The sequence below is a fragment of the Mauremys reevesii genome, linkage group 4 (assembly GCF_016161935.1).
Source record: "Mauremys reevesii isolate NIE-2019 linkage group 4, ASM1616193v1, whole genome shotgun sequence".
Lineage (NCBI taxonomy): Eukaryota > Metazoa > Chordata > Testudines > Geoemydidae > Mauremys > Mauremys reevesii.
In genome coordinates, this window is record NC_052626.1 from 80,770,487 (window position 1) to 80,794,495 (window position 24,009).

The 24,009-nt window shown below is 41.9% G+C and overlaps 1 protein-coding gene across 1 annotated transcript in view; it reads right to left on the reverse strand.

Moving 5' to 3' along the window:
• Window positions 1-8,863: 8,863 nt before the first annotated feature.
• The window catches only part of EHF (ETS homologous factor), a 62,879-nt gene continuing 47,733 nt past the window's right edge, over window positions 8,864-24,009 (reverse strand). The window contains exon 10 of the mRNA XM_039533161.1: window positions 8,864-9,044. The gene's annotated coding sequence lies outside the window, so the exon portion shown is untranslated. The remainder of the gene's footprint in view (window positions 9,045-24,009) is intronic.

Consider the following 24,009-nt stretch of genomic DNA (forward strand, 5'->3'; position numbering starts at 1 on the left):
AGTGAAAGAATAGCCACTGCCCCAAAAAGCTCACAAGCTTAGCATATGACAAGAGACAACAGGTGGAGAAAAAAATAGGGAGAGGAAGAAGGATAAGGTAACAGGGAAATGCTTATGTTTGCTATAGAAAGCCGCACTCTCAACGCCTGCTGCCTAGCCATTGTCAGGTATTGTGTAGCCATCACACCAAAGGTGAGTTCTGAAGAGGAGTTTGAAGAGGACAGTATGGTGGCTTTAGGAATTTTTATGAGAAATATGAGGGGTTTATGTTTCTGTTCTCCTCATTCTCCTGTACCTCTGTCCCTGAGAGGGCCCAAATGAAGGACATAAGAACCAAGAAAACTACTGTTTTAAATGTAAAATGATGCTGGATTGATGTACTTAGCACTGGCAGTGGGCTCAGTGCTGTACAACACACAAACTTAAAGACAGTCACTTCACCGACAAGCATACAGTCTACAGGAGAAATACCCTGAAGATGAGACACACTGGAAAACCAAGAGCAGGTATTAATTAGCATGTGTGTGTGTGGCAGGTTTGGATGTCATAATTATTTTATACTCACTCCATGTGGGCCTCACAGAAGAATTAGGTTTTCAGGCGGGCTTTGAATGAGGAGAGGTGGTAGCTTGGCGAACCAGGATAGTAGAAGAACATTCCAAACATAGGGGCAGTGAGGAAAAAGATCACAGAGAGGTGAGTGGGGAAATGAAACAAATACAATATCTTGGCAGACTGGACAGGTTGGTGAAGTAATATTAAAAGGGCTTGACATAAATCCTGTTAAAATGAATGGGAAGAATTCCTAAAAGACAAAATCAGACGTAGGGTGGGTGGAATCATGCAGGGTCTTGAAGGTGAAGTTTGAACATGATGAAGTGCACAAGAGGAGTCAGAGGAGGGAATCAACCTGACTAATATATTCTGTAACCTCAAATTCAGGATTCTACTACTGAGATGTAAATAGTATGTAGTAATAAATGTGACATAGCAGGCTAGTGTGGAAGGGGCAGTAATTTGGGTACAATAAGAAAGACCGCTTGTTGGAAGAGGAGTCGTGTGGCTGAATTTTTTCTTCCATGTACATTTTATGAAAATCCTACTACACTAAAGTAGAATTCATTCATGGAAGGACTCTGAGAGATGAAACACAATATTAGAGCCAGCTTTGCCTAAATATTCACCAGCCTTTTGGTGTGTCGGAATGACTCTATGTGCTGCAGAGGATAAGTACAATAGCTATATAAAATCAAACAGAGGGAGCAGGGTCTAGTACTCTGGCTCTTTGCTGCCAGACACAGCTCCATATTTTAAGCCAAAGGAAATCTCTTTTACTTCTTGGCAGCACTAGTTTCAAATCCTCACTGTGGGCCACCCACTAGAGGGCAACTTCACCAACTCAATCACTTGTACACATAAAGCCAGATCACTACACATTCTCCCCTCGCCACCCCCCTCCAGAGCTGCTGAGGGTCACAGGAATGCCAACTAGTAATAAAGTGCACTGTCTGGGCCAATTTCTGAGCCAGTATGAGTCAAATTTCAAGTGAACCTGCACTGAGCTTCTAGTAAACCTGACTTGATTCACAGTTTTGTCTTGGTTTGCTCCCAAACCATGTACAATTGATGTGTTTTGGCAGAGGTTTACTTTGAGTTTTTGAAGTTGTTTTTAATATGCTGGATTCACTGGGAATTTTGTCTAAGAAAGGACAGAGTAAATGCTTTAGAATTTAGTCTATAGGCAATGAACACATTGAAGACATGTTGAGTTCTCTTGGCAATTCCCCAGAAGGTGCAGGATTGTTCCTTAACATGTTCTTGAATTCTTTCCCCAGACTAGTTGTAAATGTCTCGAACAACAGGGCTTTCACCAGTTCCCTAGGGAGACTCTTCAATACTACTAACGAATAATAAATAGTGGAAATGATTTATGATTTAACAAACTCCAAAAATGTGGAAGGTGCCTCACAATTAGGGACTCTGCTTTCAAGGGCTTCCAAACTAATTTCAGAGATGATGTAATGAAGAGATAAACAAAGATGTAGGAAGGAGAGGACGAACAGGAGCAACATCAATAAGATTATTCAGTTACTCAGTAGAAGCTAGTACACAGCATGGTGGAGCGAAACTATAGTTATTAAACATAAAAATCAATCCATGCCTGATTCATTTCCTGCAAGCATTGTGGTAGAAGTGGTCTTTAGGGATGGAATGTAGTCATTTACTCCAGCACAAAGGGAATAAATGCATAGGCGTAACCCTCTACTGTTTTCATTTTATACCCACTTGCCACTCACTTTGCACTGGGGCACAAGACTTCACAAGGGTAAGGTAGTGCCTTTCTGGACCAGTTAGGAAAGAAGCTGCCTATGTTGGGGCTTCATGGGAGCCACAAGTGAATAGAGCACTGAAGCTCATCGCTGACAGAATGGAGGGGGCAATGCAGTAAGAGAAAAGGTCAGATAAGTAGGCAGGGACAACTATATATGGACTTCAAGGTGAGGTGAAGCAGCATGAACTTAATGTGTTGGAGAAAGGAGAATGGGAGGGAAAATGCAGGGATTCAAAGACAGGGGATGATGCAGTCCAGTCAGATCAATGGGGTAGGAAGATGAACCTAGCAGCTATTTTTTGTATGGACTGGAGGGGTGATATATGTGTGTCAGGAAGGCCAGAAAGGAGCAGCCTGCTGGTGTCATAAATGTTGTCACTCGCTTTTTGACAGCATAGCTACCACCAACACAAGGCTCAGAAACACTAGCGCTGGTCAAACTATTGGGAAATGTTCACAAGAAATTTGTCCCCCTTGTTGAAAATTTTTTACATTTAAAAGTTTTCAATGAACGTCAATAAATACCCATTTTTAGAGCAAAAACTTTCATTCCAAATGTATTGCCAGTGTGGACAGAGTGAGAAGTGCTTCTCTGCACTGAGAGCGGGATTTGATTATTATTCACGAAGGCCACTATATTGTGTACATCTACAGTAAGAGTCCCATTACTAGAAACCCGCCCATTCCAGGGACACATGATCACAAACCTACAGGACTTGTTTGCAAAGTAGAATCAGGATATTTAAATAGGTGTGTATTGTTACCAGCAGTGTGTCCAATAATATCCCTTTTGTTTCACAACAAAGATGTATCAGTTCTGTGTAGTAAACGTATTTTAGACATGTTGTCGGTGAACAAGAGGAATTTGAAAAACAAGAACAGCAGCTTTTGCCAGTTAAGCTGTGTGTATGTTGTTGATGTTAGAGGATGCTGATGCACCAGGAGCTCAAGATTAGATTATGCTGTTTAACTCTCTTTATTTCCTTCTACAGATATTTCCAAGGTGGTTATTGTTTTTACAGATGTTGCCATGTTACTCATGAGTTTCATGTTTCAAGGGTGAATCTTGGAGAGAGAGAGAGAGAGAGAGAGTGTTCATGAGTTTTTAGATAACATTTAGACTGACGCATGAGAGAAGGAAAGAGACAGAACAGTTCTACCATCATATTCTGGGTGCCATGCAATACTGAAACTCTCCCTGGCCTTGACCACACTAGAAAAACTCCATTTACAATCCATTGTGTAGACACTATAGCTAATCAGCATTTTATCAGTTTTTCCATCAAATATGAAATTCGGATAAATTGTGGGGAAAATGTCATTTTTGTTGACATTTTTCATTTAGAAATTGTTGGGGGAAATCTCACTTTCTCTCACTTCCCCCAACCACCTTTTATCTACTGAGTATTTATGAATATTTATGAGTGGGTATGTAAAAAAAGCTGGAGAAACTGGGTTGTCCCAGAATTTTGAAATAAAAACAAAATTCAGAGACAATATGTTGCTGTGAAAAGTTTCATTGTCAGTGAAACCCCATTTTCTGTTGAAAGTTTCCACCTTGCTTTCTCTCACTTAACTGCTTCCCCCACACCCCATGGGAGAAAAAGGGGGTTAAGTAGTAGTGCAAAGTGGCCTTAGCCAAATAGATAATGTGGCCCAGGATGTCTAGTATAGACTCACAGCACTGCAGAAACTTACAAAAATGCAGCCCTTGCATGCAGTGCCTGTACAACTGGATAGCATTCATGTTGTACTCAGTCACCCTTCCACGACAGTGACTGGAATAGCAAACAATGCAGCTTCCAGGAAGTCTAATTCAGTAGGAGATTGTGGCAAACAAAGGCCAGGAGTTTTTATTGGTTAATCATTATAATAATAATGTTCATTAATAATAATGATTAATAATAACTTTGCACTTCTATAGCAGTTTTCCAAACTTGTTAAAGTGCTTTGCAAACACTGATTAAACCTCAAAATACCTTTATAAGGTAAAAATGTCTACTTGCAAAAAAAGGCACAGAGGGGCTAAGTGACTTACCCAATGTCCCACGCTCCAAACTGATTTATAAACAATGTTTTATGTTTTTCCCTCAGGTTTTCAAAATGAAATAAAAAAAATAAAATACTTTCATGTAAGTGATGAAAAGTTTGCCGGACGTGCTGTATAGCAGGAAGAACTGAGTCTCAAAAAAGTTAGGTGTTCAATTGTGTGAGCAAAACATGACTATAATTGCACGTAACATTTTCAAATGCACCTCTGACTTAAGAAACACCACTGAAAGTCATGGGATCTCAATCAACTAGGTCCAAATTTTTAAAGAGATTTGGGTACTTAGGAATCTAAATCCCATTGACAGTCACCTAGGTGCCTAAATCCCTTTTAAATATGTTTGGGTTCCTAAATCAGTTAGGCACTGAGACACTAAATGCAGCAACTTCTAAATACTTTTTAAAAATTGGGTCTTAGGCACTTTTGAAAATATGTGTAATTGCAGCTACAGTTGTGTTTAGAACTCACAAGAATCTGCATGCAAATCAGGTAGTTGCATACATAAACACCCTTTTAGGCTGCTAAATGGCCATTTGCACAGAAAAATTGTATGTGCAGTCATGAGTAAATAACCCATGTACAGTTGTGTGCCTTTCTGCTATATGACTGGATTGTGCACCTGTCTCTGAAAATCAGGCCCCCAAAGGCAAAATGGCTAATTCTGTCCGTTAATTTACAGAGCTTTATCACTGTATTTTGTTTCGTTTACAGCAGGGGTCTCAAACACACATGCGGCCCACGAGGCTATTTTCTGCGGCCCGCGAGCTCCTCACGGCCCCCCCCCCCCCCCAGCGTTTACCTAGAGCGGCTCCGGCCCGGCACACACCGGGGGCAGGGCAAGCTCCCTGCCTGCCTGCCCTGCCCCTGCCCTGCTCTGGGAAGCGGAAAGAACCTGGGGGAAGAGAGGCGCAGGGGTGTGTGTTGCTGTTGCTTCAGGCACTGTCCCCAGCAGCTCCCATTGGCCAGGAACAGGGAACCTCAGCCCATGGGAGATGCTGGAGGCAGTGCCTGAAGCAACAGCAACACACAGCCCTGCGCCTCTCTTCCCCCATGTTCCAGCCGCTTCCCGGAGCGGCGCGGGGGCAGGGCAGGGTGGGCAGGCGGAGAGGCAGGCAGGGAGCCTGCCCTGTCCCCAGTGCGTGCTGGGCCAGAGCCTGCCCCCCGAACCTATCCTACAGTCGAACCCCCTGCCCTGAGCCCCTTGCCACACCCTGCATCCCAACCCCCTACCATACCCCTCCTGCACCCCAACACACTGCCCTGAGCCCCCTGCCACAACCGACCCCCTGCCGTACCCTGCACCCTGACCCCCTGCCCTGAGCCCCCTGCTCCACCCCACACCTCTCCTGCACCCCTCACCTCTCCTGCACCCCCAACCCCCTTCCCTGAGCCGCCTGCCACACCCTGCACCCTGCACCCAACCCCCTGCCCTGAACCCCCGCCTCACCCCACACTCCTCCTGCACCCTGATCCCTTGCCCTGACCCCCTGCTGCAACCCTCATGCACCCCAATCCCTTGCCCTGACCCCCTGCTGCACCCCTCCTGCACCCCGATACCCTGCCCTGACCCCCTGCCACACCCCTCCTGCACCCCACACCCCAACTCCCTGCCCTGAGCCCCTGCCACACCTCACACCCCTCCTGCACCCCCTGGGGGGAGGGAAGGGGCGGAGTTGGGGTGGGGATTTTGGGGAAGGGATTGGAATGGGGGCAGGGAAGGGGTGGGAAGAGGTGGGAGAGGGGAGGGGCCTCATGGAAGGGGTGGAGTAGGGGTGGGGCCGAGGGCGGCGGGGGGAGGTGTCAGTAATGCAGCCCTCAGGCCAATGTACTAGTTCTCATGTGGCCCTCATGGTCATTTGAGTTTGAGACCCTTGGTTTACACTGACTTGAAGTAAGAGTAAATCAGTGGTAAGAGTTGGTTAGTATATTTGTAATTTTCACTCCATGCATCTGAAGAAGTGTTTTTTTACCCATGAAAGCTTATGCCCAAATAAATCTGTTAGTCTTTAGGGTTCCACCAGACTCCTCATTGTTTTTGTGGATACAGACTAACATGGCTACCCCTCTCATTCTTGAATTAAGAGTTATGTTTCAGCCTTAAACCTGACATTCCTAGATTTCACAAGATGGGTGAGGTAGTATCTTTTATTGGATCTATGTCTTTTGGTGCGAGAGACGAGCTCAGACAGAGCTCAAAAGCTTGTTTCTCGCACCAACAGAAGTTGGTCCAAAAAAAGATACTACCTCACCCACTTTGTTTCTCTAATATTCTGAGATTAACACGGCTACAACTATGCTGCAAACTTCCTAGATTTGCTCAGTCTCATTTGCAGCCCTTGTCGGGGTCCTGAGGTGGGGGATAGGACTCAAGGTCAGATTTCCAGCCTGAGTTCAGTACCAGAGGTCAGAACATCCAGGGTGTCAGGGCATGATTCAGAACCCAAGTAAGAGCCAAAGTCAATTTAGCAGTTCAGAAGCAAAATCAGTCATGGCAGCTCACTGAAGAGCAACTTTGTTACCTGTGGGCTTATATGGGGTCAAGTCTTCCCATATGCAGAACTTCTCATAGTCTACATCTGTGGTTTGTGGGTAATGAGAGCAAGCAAATTACAGCTGCTGCTGAGTGGTGGTATGGAAGTGTCTGTTGTCTGGTAGCTCTATCAACCTGGGTTGGAGTCCTACTGATCTTTACATCTATAATGTTATTAACAATAATGTAAAGCTTAGGTTTTAAAATTCTGTATTTAATATTAACACATGGATTGTTACTTTAAAAAATTTGAAGGCCCTGAATATACATGTTAGCTTCTGAGCCTGTCTTTCATGATTTATCTGTTGTTCTTCTCTGGGAGTCATGGTTCATCAGTAGCTGCAGTTTAATGGAATTCAAAAAGTTAGCTAGAAATCAGGCAAGAAACCCAATGTGGGGTGACTATAATGCTCTGATTTCATTGGCTTGTTTTTCTGTTCCTCCTCCTACTGTAACTTGGTGGTAGTAGATGTGTAAACAATACACATATAATGGGGGGGGGGGCCGAAATTCTCCTTTCTCCAATGGAAAATTTATAGATTTTTTAAACAATCTCCAGAATTTTTATACAAGGATATAATTCTCTTACATTCTAGAACAGTGATCCCCAAACTGTGGGTCATGTCCCCCTAGGGGGGCATAGAGGAATATTTGGGAGGCGCACAGCAGGGTTTGGGGCAGCCCCCATGGGGACGGAAAGGGAGCACCATCCAGCCCCACTCTGGACCCCATCCCAGCTCTGCCCGCATTCTCTCTCCACTCCAGGCCAGCTCCTCCTCTAGCCCCAGCTCATTTACCATCCCCAATTCAGCCCCCAGCTCCGCCTTCAGCCCAAGCTCCTCTGCTGAGACAACTATGCAGTAATTGGGGGAGGGGTGTGCACAGACAGATACCATTACTGGTAAGGGGGCTGCAACAGGAAAAGTTTGGGCACCACTGTTGTATAGGATAGGTTAAAAAAACTATAGAAAGGATGTCATTTATAAGCTTTTAGAGTGATTTCTATTGAAGCCTATTGAGTTTCTAGAATACAATCACAGAATTTACAGATGAAAGATACCTTTGTAGGGTTAGATTTTTATCTGTAAATGTCAGTAAATATCAATTTCATCATATGCACACAAACTGATGAAAAATATTTCCATTAATAATAATATAAATTTACAGATAGGCAAAGTAAGAAAAATACTGTTAGAGAATTTATTAGTGTCAAAATCCAGGGATCTAGACTTTTTAATTAAACTTGTTACAAATGGACTAGCAAATGAGTAGTAAAAACAGGTGTGATTTGTTGATTTAAGGAGATTACCTTTGTATTTATGATATTTGATGTATAGAGTTTGTGTTTTAATGATTTATAAAGCTTTAACTTTTTGAATCTTAATATCTACTGTGATTAAATAAGCGTGACACCCCCCATAGTTTTACACAACTCTGAAATTTTTAATTTATAAAAATCTAAAAAAATGCTTAAAAATAAACCTCAATATTATCCATCAAAATTATTTTAAAAAAATCAAATTCTTCCAAGCCTAAAGATACCTAATAGGTTATCTAGTCTATCCCCCTTGCAATGCAGGATAGAAAGGGCTGAATAATTACATACACTAAAGAGAAACTAGCAGAGCTGAGAAAGGGAGCACAATGTTAATTCTGTTTTGTTGTAATATATATATTGCTGGCAAACCACTAACTTTAAGATTTTCTTCTTCCTGTAGATTTTCTCATCCCTGCTCCCATCATAGAGTATTTTCCAAACTCGCTTTGTTTTATGAGGCCACTGTAATAGCAGAACAATTAGCTTTACTGTTTTTATACACAGTGACATTGTCAGACCAAGAGTGTAACAGACGAGATGCAAATGATGACAAGAGGACTCAAGAATGTAGTAAACAAAAACACCATATGCAAAATCTGTAATGCATGAGCGGTAGTTTCACAGTGAGGTATATGTACATCTCCAGAGTAAATAGCTTCTTAAGAGTAGAGAATCCATTTTTTATCAAGATTAAAATGGTGGATTCAGACAGCTGTGTGGTCCAGTTAGTAAAAGAGCACTTTGGTGTTGGCCCCCAATGCGTACAGCCAGAGGTCCTCACCCTGAAGCCATTCTGAGAATACCCAGATGCTCTCTGGAAGAAAGACAATAAACCAGTTTTTAGTTTGAGAGTCAGGCCCAGATCCCCAACACTTAACTTCTGTTGAGTTCAACGGGAGTTAGGTTTCTAAATACCTTTGAGGATCTGGTCCTCCATGACACTAGTGTTCTAATGTGTAGTACTACTGGCATCAGATAAACTCCTTGTTTGATACTTACAGGGATTGGGTAGGAGGAGGAGCAGTAGCACTATTAGACTAGTGACTGCATGGCCCAACAGAGATCTGAGAACCCATTACAGCTAGAAGCTGTAAAAATAAGAGATAGCGCCTGCCCCAAATGTCCCACATTCTAAATAGGGAAAACAGACAACCGGTGGGTGGGGTGGAGGATTATTATCTCCATTTTAGAGATGGGGAATAGTCATGCAAAGAGAGGACATGACTTGTCCAAGGTCACACAAAATATGTTTATGATAAAACTGGGAATTGAACCCAGCTCACCTCAGGCTGAGGGCACTCCCTTAACTATCCTTCCTCCTCCATCAGTTGCTGAAAGGAGTCAAGATCCCATAGAGCTTGAACTCCCTCCCAAGTCCCAGATACTTCCATATCAGAAAAGTTTTACAGTGTGTTCTCCTCCATTTCCTGATATAATGTTCAGCTTTCCTTTACACTCTCTCTACACTCTCAATGGCTCATTTATGTGACTTCAGACTCTTCAAAGACCTTCAGTGCTTTTCTCTTTAATATTTCCTAGGCTGTAGATATTGTAGTATGTTGAGGGAGGTGGATATTGCCTTAACATATTGCCAATAGATAATGCACCCAGGAGTACAGGCTCTACAATGCCTTTCCAGATCCCATCGTGCCCAAAAGTCAGTCCTTGAAGGCTTGAATAGACCTCTCCAAATCCCACCCAAGCTCATTATTACTCTTCTGTGCAGAACTAGTTTTGTCTATTTAGGTCCCTCCCCTGCAAAGGGCTCTCGGCTGGCTGGCTGGCAAATACAAATAGTGTTTTCAGCAGTGCAGGACTATCACTGGTGAGGTAGGAAAAAGTTCTGGTGTCTGGTGGGAAGTCCCATTCCACAATGTTGACAGTGATCACCTGCAAGGGCAGACTTCTGCTAGGGATCCTGAGGCGTTTGACCCATTTAGTTACCCCAGCCGTCCCAGCTACCATCAAACCTTCAGGTCCCCACATCTCACTCAGTTCTCAGACAATGGGAAGGCATAAGAACAATATATTTAACTCTCAAAGGAGCTTCCTTCCATTGGCAGCTGTGTCTGATCTCAAATGTTGCTTCTGTGCTTCTAAGCACAGTGAGCCAAACTAATCCCTGGCGTCGCTCCATTAACTTCAGTAAAGTTACACCAATCATGAATTTGACCCAGTGAGCCAAACGTTCCAAAGTTTGTGTTGGTTTGAACTATCCAAAACTCTTGAATCTGCAAAACTGGACTGAAAATGCTCACAAAGAAAATTCTTTGTGAGCTTTTTGCCACTTCCACTCCCAGTCGTGACTGGAAATACTATATTAGGAATTTTTCTCACTGTGTTTTTGCACTTCTTTGTTTTGTGTTAGTGGAAACTAAAAGTGTGTTGGGGGGGGAGGGGAATGTAACAACATAACTAAAAAGATATTGGTTCTTGAAATGGGTGAAGGTGTAGGATTAGGACAGATGAAGAATTCTTACTTCTTCCAGATCAGTTTACCCACTCCCATTCTGTAATGAATGCTATTTTCCCTTAATCGCTGCCCTTCTCTCTTTAATTAAATTCACATTGAACTAATTATCTTAATTCCCAAGAAGCAGCAATATTTTTGCTGCAAAGAGTTGCACAACTTGTGGTATGGATCAGTGCCATGTATTAACCATGAAGCAGGGTTTGACGTAGCTAAAGAACATCAAGTACAATATCACATTTGATCAAAACCAAATAGCATAACAATGCACACAAGACTCTTGCAAATATACCAGACCCATCAGATTTCAATTTGATAAAGACAATACAAAAAATATACAGTACAGTCTGTCTTCATTAAAATATAAATAGCTCCAGCAGTTGCACTGTTTCTCTGCACCCTGCTCCTGTGTCAACAAAGTGGTGGAAAAGTCTATTCCAATTCTGTATTAGGAGAACTGAATTCAAATCCCTAAGCTCAGTGTTGCTCTCTCCAAGGAGGGAAGGGTTTGGAAATGCCACAGAGAGGATGCTCCCAACCCTGAAATGAGAGAGGGATTGTGACATTTCCACCCAGAACCCTATTTCCTGGTGTTGGTGCAGACAGAACTACAGGAGGGGCCTGGTTTCTGTCCTCAGTTGTGAGTCTCATGGCAAGTGGTGCAGAGAGGAAACACAGGAAGATTTTACTGGAGGATTTCAAGTCACATCAATCAGCTATGTAAGGATGAGTGCACTAAAGCAGGGAGCATGCACACTACAATAAGAAGCCACAGAGCAGTTAGATGTGGTTGGGCCAGCCTCAGTGTTGATGAAATATTCTTCACCACACCCTCCCTCATGACTCCCCTTCTCTGTCACACATGGGGAGGTTCCGAGCATTAAGAATGCTGTCAAGGGACCTGTGCTATGACAGCGATTAGCTATATGGACTAGTTATGGCAGCAATTGTCTATGTGGGTTTCTCATTTTTTCTGAAGTAATTTCTCTCTATATAAATAGGAGATAGGACACAATACTGCAAAACAGCTTAACTGTTTACACAGCCTAACTAGTCACAAATAGGTTTAGTATATGACTCTCTTGGGTGAGTTACTTTCCTTAATACCTAACCATTATAGTATATGTTCTGGTTTCTGCCCTTGGCTGAGGACCTAGTGGAAGAAGGACACACAGAGAAGCATCTGCTTGAAGGTTGGAGCTCATAGCAGACAGCTGATCTTATTGCTACAGCCCACAGAAAAAATGGTTTATTTGTTTTTGACAATTTAATGATGCACAAGGAAAACTGTGAACCCCAAAAAAGTTGAATGAGTTCAGTTGGCTTGACCCTTAATTTAAAAAAATCAACCAATCAATTAACAGCTAAGAGACAACTTCCTTAATTAAGTTGTTATAGTTATTAGATGACAAGAACACTGCAAAAGATAATGCCTCTGTGTTAGGATCATTGCCTCTTGCAATTATGGGGAACTATCCTGGTTTTGATGGGGTGTCCCGTATCTTACAAGACTATTAACATCCCGGCAAGTTGACGACATCATTACAGTGTGACACTGTGTCTCATGATGCCAGTCCATCATGATGTTATAGTTTGCATCAAGATATTATGGCACACTGATGCTACATTCAAAGTCAACAACTAGGTCTCAGCCAAATATTTAAAAAGTGGCAATGCTGAGTTGGATCTTTTTTTAAATAACTAAAGAAAAATATGCTACAGTAAAAGTATGAGCAGAAGCCTTTGCTGATCACCAAACACACAATGAATATCAACCAGTGTGAACTGGTGCAATGGATGGCTTAGAGAATTAATAATGCGATACAGAGCTTTCTCTCTGTAGGTCACTGATTCAATCCAATCTAGATCAGGAGTGACCAAAAATTATTTCCACCTGAAGTCTCTTTGGTGATCTCTGTGAAATGTCATTTTATTCCAGACCTCTGTGAATTAGCAGCCATAATACAAAGTCACCAGAACTTGCAAGTTTATTGGCAGCCTCAACACATACCAAGAATGAAATGATCTATGGAGACTGAACTGCTGTCTGAGCTGTAAAGGCGGTGTCGCCATATAAGGGCTGAAGTACAAAGGGGAGGAAATGTAAGGAAGCATGCACTGCTATGGCCCATGCTTTACCTTGTCTGTGGGTAGAACGGGGATTTGGCTTAGTCCAAAGTGTAGATGCTTATCCAAACTTCTTTTATTGAGCCACTTGGGTGGAAATCTTGAACAAACCCAATACTTCTGGGTTTGGCTTCGATAAGACAAGTTACAGGAATAGTTTTTCCCACACAGAATTTTTTCCTTTCAATCCCAGCCAAAGCCAGATAGTGCAAAGGTGGGTGAATATTCATTTAAAAAGGAAATGTTAACTAAACTTTTTCAAACCACAAAAACTATATTGGTTTTGATGTGAGAGTTGGGCAAAGATTCTGGCAAGGGCTCAATCCATCAGAACAGATTTGTCCTATCCTAGTAGCTGCAATTGTTTATTCTTTAACCTCTGTTTGAAAAGGAATGTAATAAACAGGCTTCTTAAAAGAAGAAAAAAATTGAAGACCAGAGATCAGCCTGATTTACAGTGGAACTGTCTGGTACATGTTATGGCTTGGATTTTCATTAGACCAACTATGGCTTATGGTAAATTATGCTCAAACCGTAAGTGGGAAATGTCTAGTCAGCAGATGACTAGATAAATGTGCTGAACGTACATGTTGCCTCCATGTTAGTCCCACACCCTGATTAGCTGAGAATGATGTTTTGATTTTGAGACTCAGACTGTGATTTCCAGCCTAGTGCTACATTAAACTGTTGCTACAAATTTTGTCAGGCTACAGTGAATATTACATATCTTTTATAATTATTTTAAAAGAAATAAATACACAAGAAAGAAAAAATAAGGATTATCCTTTTGTATACAGGAACTGTTTGGCTATGAAGATTGTTACTAGGCTATAGAATCTCTCTTCTAGGCTTGGTTAGCAGTAGTGACCAAAGATCATTGCAGTCTGATAGCTCTTTGGGTTGCCTATGTAAAATGAATGGGTGGTCTCAGCCTCACACATAGCAAATACTTGCAAATAACATATACATTTGCAAAAACTGGGATTGGCTTGTGAATAATTTGCAAAAAGAAATAGGTTCAATATTCACAATGAATATTTGCAATGAATGATTTGACTATTTCTAATCAACAATATCTAACTCACAGTCAACCTGTGGAACTCATTGCCAGAGGATGTTGTAAAGACCAAAAGTATAACTGGGCTCAAAGAAGAATCAGAGAAGTTCATGGAGGATAGGTCCATCAGTGGCAATTAGCCAAGATGGTCAGGGATACAACCCCATGCTCTGGGTGTCCCTTAACCTCTGACTGCCAGAAGCTGGGACTGTATGATGGAATGGATCACTTGATAAATTGCCCGTTTCTGTTCATTCCCTCTGAAGCATTTGGCTTCAGTCACTGTTAGGATCCTGGGCTAAACGGACCCTAGGTTTGGCCCAGTATGTCCATTCTTATGTCCTAATCCACATGCTAATCCATTTCATGATCTATACACTGAACGTATAATGAAGGTTTTAGCCCTTGTGTACACACACACACACACACACACACACACACACACACACACACACACACATATTGCTTTAGCTAGTACACCTAGAGGGAACTGTTACCTCCACATATAGGACAGGGTAACTCCCCAGACTCAGATGACAGACAATAAGTTCAGTTTAAGAGCAGCATGGGTTGACAAAAAGAACTGTAACATGTTGAAATATATAAAAATATGATTTAAAAAATCCCCATTGCATAGATACAATTCCTTAATCCCAGAAGAGGCCAGGAGTGCTACAAAGGTAGCTAGTCTCCAGTGGACCTCTGTGCACAACTCAAAGAGCAACAATTGTGTCCACATCACAATGCAACTGGTTCTCAAGAGAGTAGCCAAGTATTGAATGGACCACGGAGACTGAAACACCCACTCACTTGACAGCAGGCATGAAGAATCAAGACACTGATTAAGAACACCATACCACGAGTTCCTCTTCCTACATACAGTTGTGCTTCCCGCAGGGGTGAAGGAATTCACAGCCACAGAGTATAAATTAGGAGAGACAAAATTACCTTGGAAAGAACTCTAACTACTTCTGAGAATGTGATTAAAATGTTTAATATACTGTTGTATTGTTAAACACATGCCATTTACCTGAGGCTTAATGCTGTAGTATTGAAATGCCTAGCCTACACCCCACCAATTCGTCATCACTGGTGGGCACCCTTTTGTTCAGAGGTATATGAAGTGTGATGGGGATATGTGTTTTATTTCTGACATAATCCACAATGATCTACATGGTAACTGCAAAATTTGCCAGACAATGAAAGGAGACACCTCTTCTCTATTCTGAGAAGGACAAAAACTGACATTGAGGAATTATATTTTGGTGACATTTTCCTGCTAACCTTTTCAATCAGTTTATAGCCAGGTTCTCTAGTACTGTATTTATTTACAAAAATTTTCATTGCTAACCCAACGTGAACTACCTCATAAAAATTCAGACTATGTTCTTCTATATAACAAATAAAAACATATCAGATTAATAAAAATAAGCCACAAGAATGTCCTTTCTCAAGTAGTACATTAACACAACCTGATTCTTCCAGAACCAGGTTCTGCATTTTCATGTCAACATAACTGTCATTAAATGTGTACTTGCAGCTTGAGAGCTGACAAAGTGGCTGAAAATCTTGCAGCCATTGGCAATTATTGACAGACATTTTAGGGGAAAATTCTGCTTTTAGATCTATATGCCAGATCTTGACCCCATCTAGTTCTTTCCATGTAATAGAATGAGCACTGCAGCACACTGAGAGATGGTCCTGGTTTGGTGCTGGGCTGGTATTTGGAGACCCTGCTTTAGTTCCCTGCTCTGCCAGAGACTTTCTGTGTGACCTTGTGCAAATCACTCACTGTGCCTCAGATCCCCTCCTGTAAATAATAATTCCTACCTCTCAAGGATTTTGCCTTTAAATGCAAGTGCAAAGGCATATTGCTTAACATTTCCTACAGCACAGTGTAGCTCCTGTGAATGGTAGAAAATTTCTGAGTCAGTTCTGATGACAGATTTTTCATATATTTATACAATTTTATTGTACAACACAGAAGTAAATCTGTTATGGGTCCTCTATAATTAAATAAAAGTTAGTGTGGAGCATCTCATAAGTGTACAAATGATTTTTCGTTTGGATTTATTCTATTTTTTTTCTTTTAAAAAATAACTCATTTTCTACACAGTGTGAAATGCTTCTTAATTCCCTCCATCCTCATATCATGAATGATTCCATTGAAATCTAAAGGCTAAATTAACTCAGTTAGCTGTGTATTGTCGATTTCATCTGAATTCTCTGTGAGAAGAAAGGAAGAAGTTTTAGGAGGAAACGTTTGCAGTTTCTTCACTGCAGTGAATTTCTGCACCATTTACATGCAATTGAATTACTTGGTACAGCAAGAAATAATTCTATTCATTCATTGGTAGTGCACTCAACTTTCCTTCCAGAAGTTTTCTCTCTCCCTGGATGTGTAATAGGGCTGAGCTGAGCAGCGGGTGATGGGATATAGAGACTTTCATCTGTATGCAACCAAATCAAATTCAGCCGACGTTAAACATGACAAAGTCATTGTAGTTCGATGATAACACTTGCACTGCCATTAACTGTGCTGTACAAGTTGTGTATAAATCATAGGATCATAAAATGTAGGCTTAGGCAGTGCTAGCCTCTTGCATTTGGGGAGGCTGGGTGTGAGCTCCTTAGATGTGGAGGGGGCCACCAGCACCCATACTGTGGCCCTGCCCCTGCTCCGCCCCAAGGCCATGATCCCACTTGGCCTCTTCCTTCCCTTGCTCTGCCTCTACCCTGAGGCCACCACTGCCTGCCACTCGCTCCTCTCTGTCCCCTCCCACAAGGCAGAGAGGAGCAAGTGGCAGGAGGGAGGGGCCTCAAGGAAGTGGCAGAGGGAGGGTGGAAAGAGGCAAAGCGAGGGCAGGGCCTTAGGAAGAAGAGGTGGAGCAGGGGTGGGAAAAGGTGCCACATAGGCAGGACCACAGAGGAAGAGGCCAAGTGGGAGCGGGGCCTCGGTCCAGAGTGGGGGTGGAGCATGGGTGGGGTTATGGTCCGGGTGCTGGTGGCCTCCCACTTTTTGAGAGCTTTCGGTGGCGGCGCTCCAAAGGCAGTGAGCTGGTGAGCCTCCAAGGTGTGTCGCATCTGGCATCTCTTGCCCTATTTGGGGAGCACCAAGCCACGGAACAGACCTTAAGAAGTCATCAAGTCCAGCCCCTGCATTGTGGCAGGACCAGATAAATCTAGATCATCCCTGAAAGATGTTTGTCCAATTTGTTTTTAAAAGCTTCCAATGATGGACTCCACAGCCTCCCTTGGAAGCCCATTCCAGAGCTTAACTACCCTTTTTGTTAGAAAGTTTTCCCTAATATCTAACCTAAATCTCCCTTGCTGCTGATTAAGCCCATGGAGGGGTTTGGTCTCTAAAGCTGGCAATCTACCATGGTTCTCTGGTGCAGCAGCTAATTTTAAAATAATACTTTAATATTTAAAAAACTAAAAATCTCAAACAGAAAAATAGTAAACCAATATATTACACAGACAGAATATAAATCAGCCCTTTTCATAGCTAAAATATTATGTGTTTCTCATTGTTAGCAGCAAGGATGATCATGGGACATTCACTAAGACACAAAGGAAGGGTAAACAATAATAAGTTACTTAAACATTTTTATATTGATTCTACCACCTTTACTTTCAAAGAAGTTCCAATGAAATCAATGGACTACTCTTGAATAAGGTACTACTCAATGTAGGAGTGGTAGCATTAGGAAAAATATCACATTGGGTAAATGTACATTCTATAATGTTTTACTTTATTCCTGGGGTATTTTTTAGCAGACATACTCTGTCTTTGGGGATTTTTTGCAGTTTTTTGGCAGGGGTGGACTCATAAATATTGAATGTATTTGGAATATCTGGTTTGGGGCATTTGTATTTTTAGATTTCTGACTTCCATGGTCTAGCTCATACTAAGTATATGTGGTTGCCAAGGTGTTAACTTTTCCTTTACACACACATTTTATTTCTCTGATGGAAATATTGATTCAAGTGGAGTTAATGGAGAGGTAACAGTTAAGAAATCCTTACCAGTCTTCTCATTATCTCAGCCTGGAGGTGGCATTTAATCTCTATTTCTCTGGTTTAGTATGATCATATATAACCTGTTGGTGAAAGAGCTTGTGCTTTTGAGCTACACAGAGCTCTTCTTCAGGTCTGGGAAAGGTACTCAGAGTGTCACAGCTAAATACAAGATGGAAGGGATTTTTTAGCATAAGTATTTAACACATATTCTAAGAGACCATTCAAGGTGAAGTGTCCATTAGCATCCCTTAGCCATAGCACAAAAAGGTGGGGATTAGTGAGTTACAGATTGTTGTAATAAGCCATAAATCCAGTGGCCTCAGTGGGAGCAGCAAACTGGTCTGGAAGCTGGTTTCAAAGCTGTGTTATTTCTAATCAGTCAAGATAAATAAGATGTCCTTTCTGTTCACTAAAAAACTCCCCACTCTACTCCCTCCTTCCAGTAGCTACTGAAAAATGAACTGAAGAGTACAAGCTCTAAGGAATAAACAGAAAAGTGTTTTTTCAACAGACATGATGCCTAATGGCACCAACAAGAGATATAATAATGTCCTATGTGAAGTCCTTCTCTTTATTTATTTTTATTAAATCCCTGCTGCCCTGTTTGTCCAGCCTTCCACAGGGAATATTTAGTGTGCCAGAGACACTGGCAGTTTTTAAACAGTGGAAAATTACATTATTCCTGCCCCTGGCTGATCCCCTTTTCCCTGCCACTGAAATGCATACAGGAAGTATTGAGCTGTTCTATCAGTGTCATTCTCCTTACAGCAGTGGGGAAATGTCCCTATAAGAAGGTGGCTTGCTGCTGGGCTGGAAAGCCTGGGGCCGGAGAGTCAACCCTGGTTGCTGAATGAGTCCCACCTGTGGGGGAATCAGGCCATTTCCTATAAAGAGCAGAAGGTGGCTACAGTAAAGGTAAAGGGCCAGGAGGTTTTAATGAGATTGTAGAGCATGAGAAAGAGGGGTGCTTATTGGTAAGATTCTGAAGCCAGGGGACTTGCTCCAGCTAGATGCAGCCTGCTAAGACAGGAAGAACTCTGACCAGACCAATGGAGTTTGGTCTATACCTAGCTAAAGGCTGGAAGAAAGTTTTTTTTTTAAATTCAGTTTTGAACTTTAAGTGAGTAAATCAGATGCTGTTGTTACTGGACTGAAAAAGCCAGTGTGGAGTTTATTTGGGGATCCAAGAAGGGAAGCTGAGGTGAGGGGAAGCATGTGGAGCTGCCTGGGGGCCTTGTGAGCTGGCTACTCCATGACAGTCCCTTTGAGTGGACATGCTCCAGCAGTGCCCCCAAAGCTTTCTGTGCTGATAATTGAGATAGCAATTCCTAATCCATGTCAGACCTATGGTTCATCTAGTCCGATATCCTCTTGCCAACAATTCTCACTGGTAGAGGCAGGTGTGAGGAATAGCGCTGGTCTGATTTTATTTTTTTTTTAAATTTTGATTGAAAAATATTTTTAAAACAAATCTCTGTAAAATACATCAATTTTTACATTTTCCAGGTTTTTGTTGCAAACCTGAAAACCCCAAAGACCAAATTCTTGGTTGGTATTCAGCTGACATTTTTCAGTTGCCAAAACCAATATCCAGGATTTTTGTGGCTTTTCACTTTTCCAATAAAAATTTCTGAAGAAATGCTTTTGATGAAGATGAAAACTTTTATTTTGCTTTTATGGATATCTCACAGGAACAAAACATACTTGCTGACCACCTGTAGTGAGACTCTTCATTAGATGATTCTTTTGAATACCAGGCCCACAGGAAAGGGAAAGGAAGGATGGGCCAATAGTCAGGGCACTCGCCTAGAATGTGGAGGGCCTAGATTCAAGTTCCTGCTCTGTTACATACTTTGACCTTGGGCAAATCACTTAGCCTCTCTGTGCCTTAGTTCCTCATCTGCAAAATGCAGATGGTAGTACTTCCCTACCTCACAGTGGTGTTATGAAGATGAATGCACTAAAGATTGTGAGGTGCATGGATACCACTGTAAATGAAAGCATAGCTAAGAAAAGCTTTTTTTCTAGCTCCAACAGTTAGAGCAGCTGGTATTTTCAGTGGATGACCTCCCCATGGTGGAGGTATTGCCCAATGTACTATAATTCCCACCACCTTCTAGTGCTATTCACAGCTCCAATTAGTTTAATTTAAAAGCATTGACCTATTTCATCACCTATGTTAGCGAGACAGTAAACAAAAAAACATTAATCAAACAGGTTAGATGGGCTTGTTTAGCACAAACAAATCCAAAGGTAGGTCAATATGACTGTCTCCATTTCTTCCTCCACAATCCCTTTTGGCTTTTGCACATACAGTACTATGGCATATACCCATCAGGATACCAATGAAAACAGACTCATGAGCTTTTCACAAAGATTAAAGCCAAGTACTTGAAAATGCAGGTGAGCTCAAAGCACAATAATGTACTTGCAATTGTAAAAACTTATAGCTAGAGCTGGTCGGAACATTTTAATTAAACTTTTTTCATCAAAATATGCTATTTTGTTGGAAACATATCCATTCCAATGACATTTTTGAGGGGAAGGTTTCTGAGATCCAGGGTGGACTCTCTAGTCAGAGAGAGAGAGAGAGAGACATGAACTGAAAACCTGGCCTTTTGGATTTGAAAACTGATGTTTCAATACAATTCTGCTTTGCAAAACCATTTGAAAGGTTTTGTTTCCATTCCAATATAAAACAAAATATTATCTATAAAAGATACAGGATATCTTTTTAAAAGGCTAAAGTTTATTTTTTATCTTTCCCTTCTTTAGTTTAAGGTCACATGTACAGGGAGGAAGACATAGCAGCAACAACTTTCCTATAACCCCTATCCTGCTAACAGATGTAACCCTTACAGCTAAATGGGCAATTCAGTCACTCTACTCCTTCAATCCCAAAATTGTAAAACTATTTCACATGCACTATGAAATGATAACGATTTTCACTATCAGCTGGCCCCAGATTAGAACTGGTTAATAGCTTCATAACCCATTACCCACATCCTGAGCTATCTAGTTCTTTGGTTCTGTGAGGCCTCTTTCATAAAGATTTAGCTTCATCTTTACTAGTGCAGAATGGAAAAGAAAATAATTCTGTATAATAAAATAGAAAAGCAAGAATCGGTTATAGCTTAAAGAGACTGCAATGATAAGCCATGTAAATTTATTATACCTGAAAAGAGCTGAGATACTAATCCTCGTGGAAGATGTCATGTTTAAACCTTCACCGTGAGAATCACGGCTAGATATCTACATATAACAGTTTAGTGACACTCATTGCTATGGCATTCCTTCTGAGCTGTACAGCATGCATACAGAACAGCATCTTCCACCAGGCAATTACAAATGCATAGATGCTGTAACAACCTCTTCTGAGTTCTGCTTGCTTAGGTATCAATAAGCTTAATGATATGCTAACCCATTGCATTGTAACAGGTCAATATGACAGACCAGAGTGTGATAGCCTCCTTATACAGCAAGTCATTCCATTGATTTCAGTGGGGTACTTGTGAAGTAAGATATTATGTTCAGTGTGAGGTAGGGACTCTCTGTTTATTTCAGTATCATCTTCAAGAAACTATACTTGAGAGAGACATGGGGGAATGTAAAACATGGCAACACCTATGCATGTATTCCTCACATTTCATATGTCTTGGCAAATTGTAAATTCAGTTTGAGGGACAAGAAATAATTCTTGCTGTTGTGTAATATTGTGCAATGGAAGAGTTGCTTGTGGGGTGGGTGATTCTTCTTGCACTGAAGTATCAGGTTTTGCCCTGCCAGATACATACCAGCTGTCTAATCTTGTACGGTAAATAGATTCCTGTTTACTTAAAACCCCAGATATCAACATAACATTTCATAAGAGGAATCAACATAACACACCCCACAGAGATACAAAGACACACCCATTGGTCAGTATTGTACCACCCTGTCTGCCAGAAGCAGGATCTATTCAGAAAGTGTTCACATGCAAATCCAGTAATGGCAAGGAATTTCAGTTTGTCTAAATCCAGCTAATAAAAGCATAACAGGCAGTACTGACCTTGGGAAAATAGGAGTAAGAATTTCAGAACACCCATCCTCGACTGCACTGATAGATAATTCTGTATACTACAGCGAAGGCAACAGCCTTTCTCTGGGAAACTATTAGCCTGTATTAGGCACTTGGCTGCTTTCTGACATACAGATAATGATCCAGTTCATGGTTATGATTTATGCTTTGCTTGTAACTGGTAAATGGGATAATTGCACAGATAAATTCTGTGTTAACATAAGAAGCTTAACTCTTCTAGTGCTGCTTCTCCCATTGCAATGCATCATCAGTGCAGCTGCCTGTTTAGCTGCAATGGAGGGCAGCTATAGAATAATGAATATTTTTACTATGTGGCCTAGAGTAACATAAATCTGCTGTAGTTGAGATAGCTCAACATCTTTCAGGTAATATAGAGCCAAAGCCCTTTGCTGCATATGTAGGGCTAGACCAAAAGGGATTGCTGAGTAAGGGGTTGTTTGTAGCTGCCTGGTCTCAGAAGGAGCCCTGTGGAGGAACTGAGTCTGAGGGATATTTCCTTCCCTGTTCCTCCTGGAAGGAAGTAACTTACTGTATCTCTCAAAAGAGGGCAGCTCACTTCCCCCTTTCCATTGACCCAGCTCCATTTGCCAGTCAGGCATGGGGAGGGCACAATGAAGGCTCTGCACCTCTTCTTGCCCCTCGGTTTCCCCACTTGTTTGTAGGAGGGAGCCTGTAGAGACGGTGACCTGGCACTGTACACCTGGACCCAAGACCTGAATAGGTCCTACTTGGCTAAGCAGGAGATATGAGAAGACTGACTCTTCCCCACTCCTTTGTATGAATAAGACCAGGGGAGAAGCTAGCCCGTGGGAATTAGATATCACCTTTGCACCTCTTGCATGCCTGTGAAACCTCAGTAAACTTGCACTAATTGGTAAAGGGCCTGATGCTGCTGTTTATTCAGTGTGGTGGAGCATATTACCCCTTTAAGGGACATCTTATGGCCAAAACAGCCTGGGTGCAATGAAGGTGCACCCAGCCCCTGCCTAGAAAAGGAAGCTGAGCAAGAAGGGACTAGAGGCTATGCTGGCTGCTATGGGTTGCAGGCTCTAGGACACTAGCCTGGCCTGAGTCTTAAAAACTGTTTTCTGACTATAAGTTTGATTGATCTGACTCAAGGCTCTGAGGCAGGAGCCTTATGAACTAGATTAAGCTGCTCCTTCCCTGACCTGATGCTTAAGGGAAAGGGAGTCTGCCTCCTAGAACAATAAGAGAACTAGGAACTCTGCTGGCTGGGGTTGATTTGGAGGCCTTCTTAAAGGGGACTGTTTGTTTGTTTTCTGTTGTTAGTTTGGTTTTGGCCTCCCCTCTTCAGATCTGTAAACTCAGGCAAAACTCTCATTGACTTCAAAGTGTGCTGGATTCACATCAGCTGTTCTACCTGCGGGTCCTGGTGTGCGTGTGTTGTGGTGGTGGTGGTGGGTGGGGTTGTGAAGCTCACTGTGAGATATCTCATGAGAAAAATAACCTGTTAGGAGAGGTTACAAGATGTTGGGTCAGAATCTGAACTCAGGCTAGACACAGGAGTTACTCTGGACTGGCACTTGTGTGACTACACTTAGAATTTAGCTTAGGGAAATGACACTTGAAGACCAACGATAACTGGTTACCAGAACATATGTCGCAAAATGTTACACAGGGAGAAGATGGTAGTTGTAACATGGGAAGAGGTGGCGGCAGCATTCATTAGTCAACAGGAATAGAGCAAGAAGGTATAATTTTAAGCTAAAGAAAGGGATAGTTTGATTAAATACTGTAAAACATAAACCTCTAAGTGTAATCAGACAATAGAGCAAGCTGCTGAGGAAGCTATTTAATCCCCATCACTGCAAATATGCAAGGCTAGACTTGACAGTTGGGATGCTTTGAGAGTAATGAAATCAAGCCTACTGTGCAGCAAGCAGGAGGGGTAGACAGTCACCTGCACTTTCCTTTTCTCTCCCTCTTGACATTCAATGACATGCATATGCTTTAGAGTAGTTAAGTAGTGCCTTTCTCATGTTCATTCCTGATAGTATGAATTA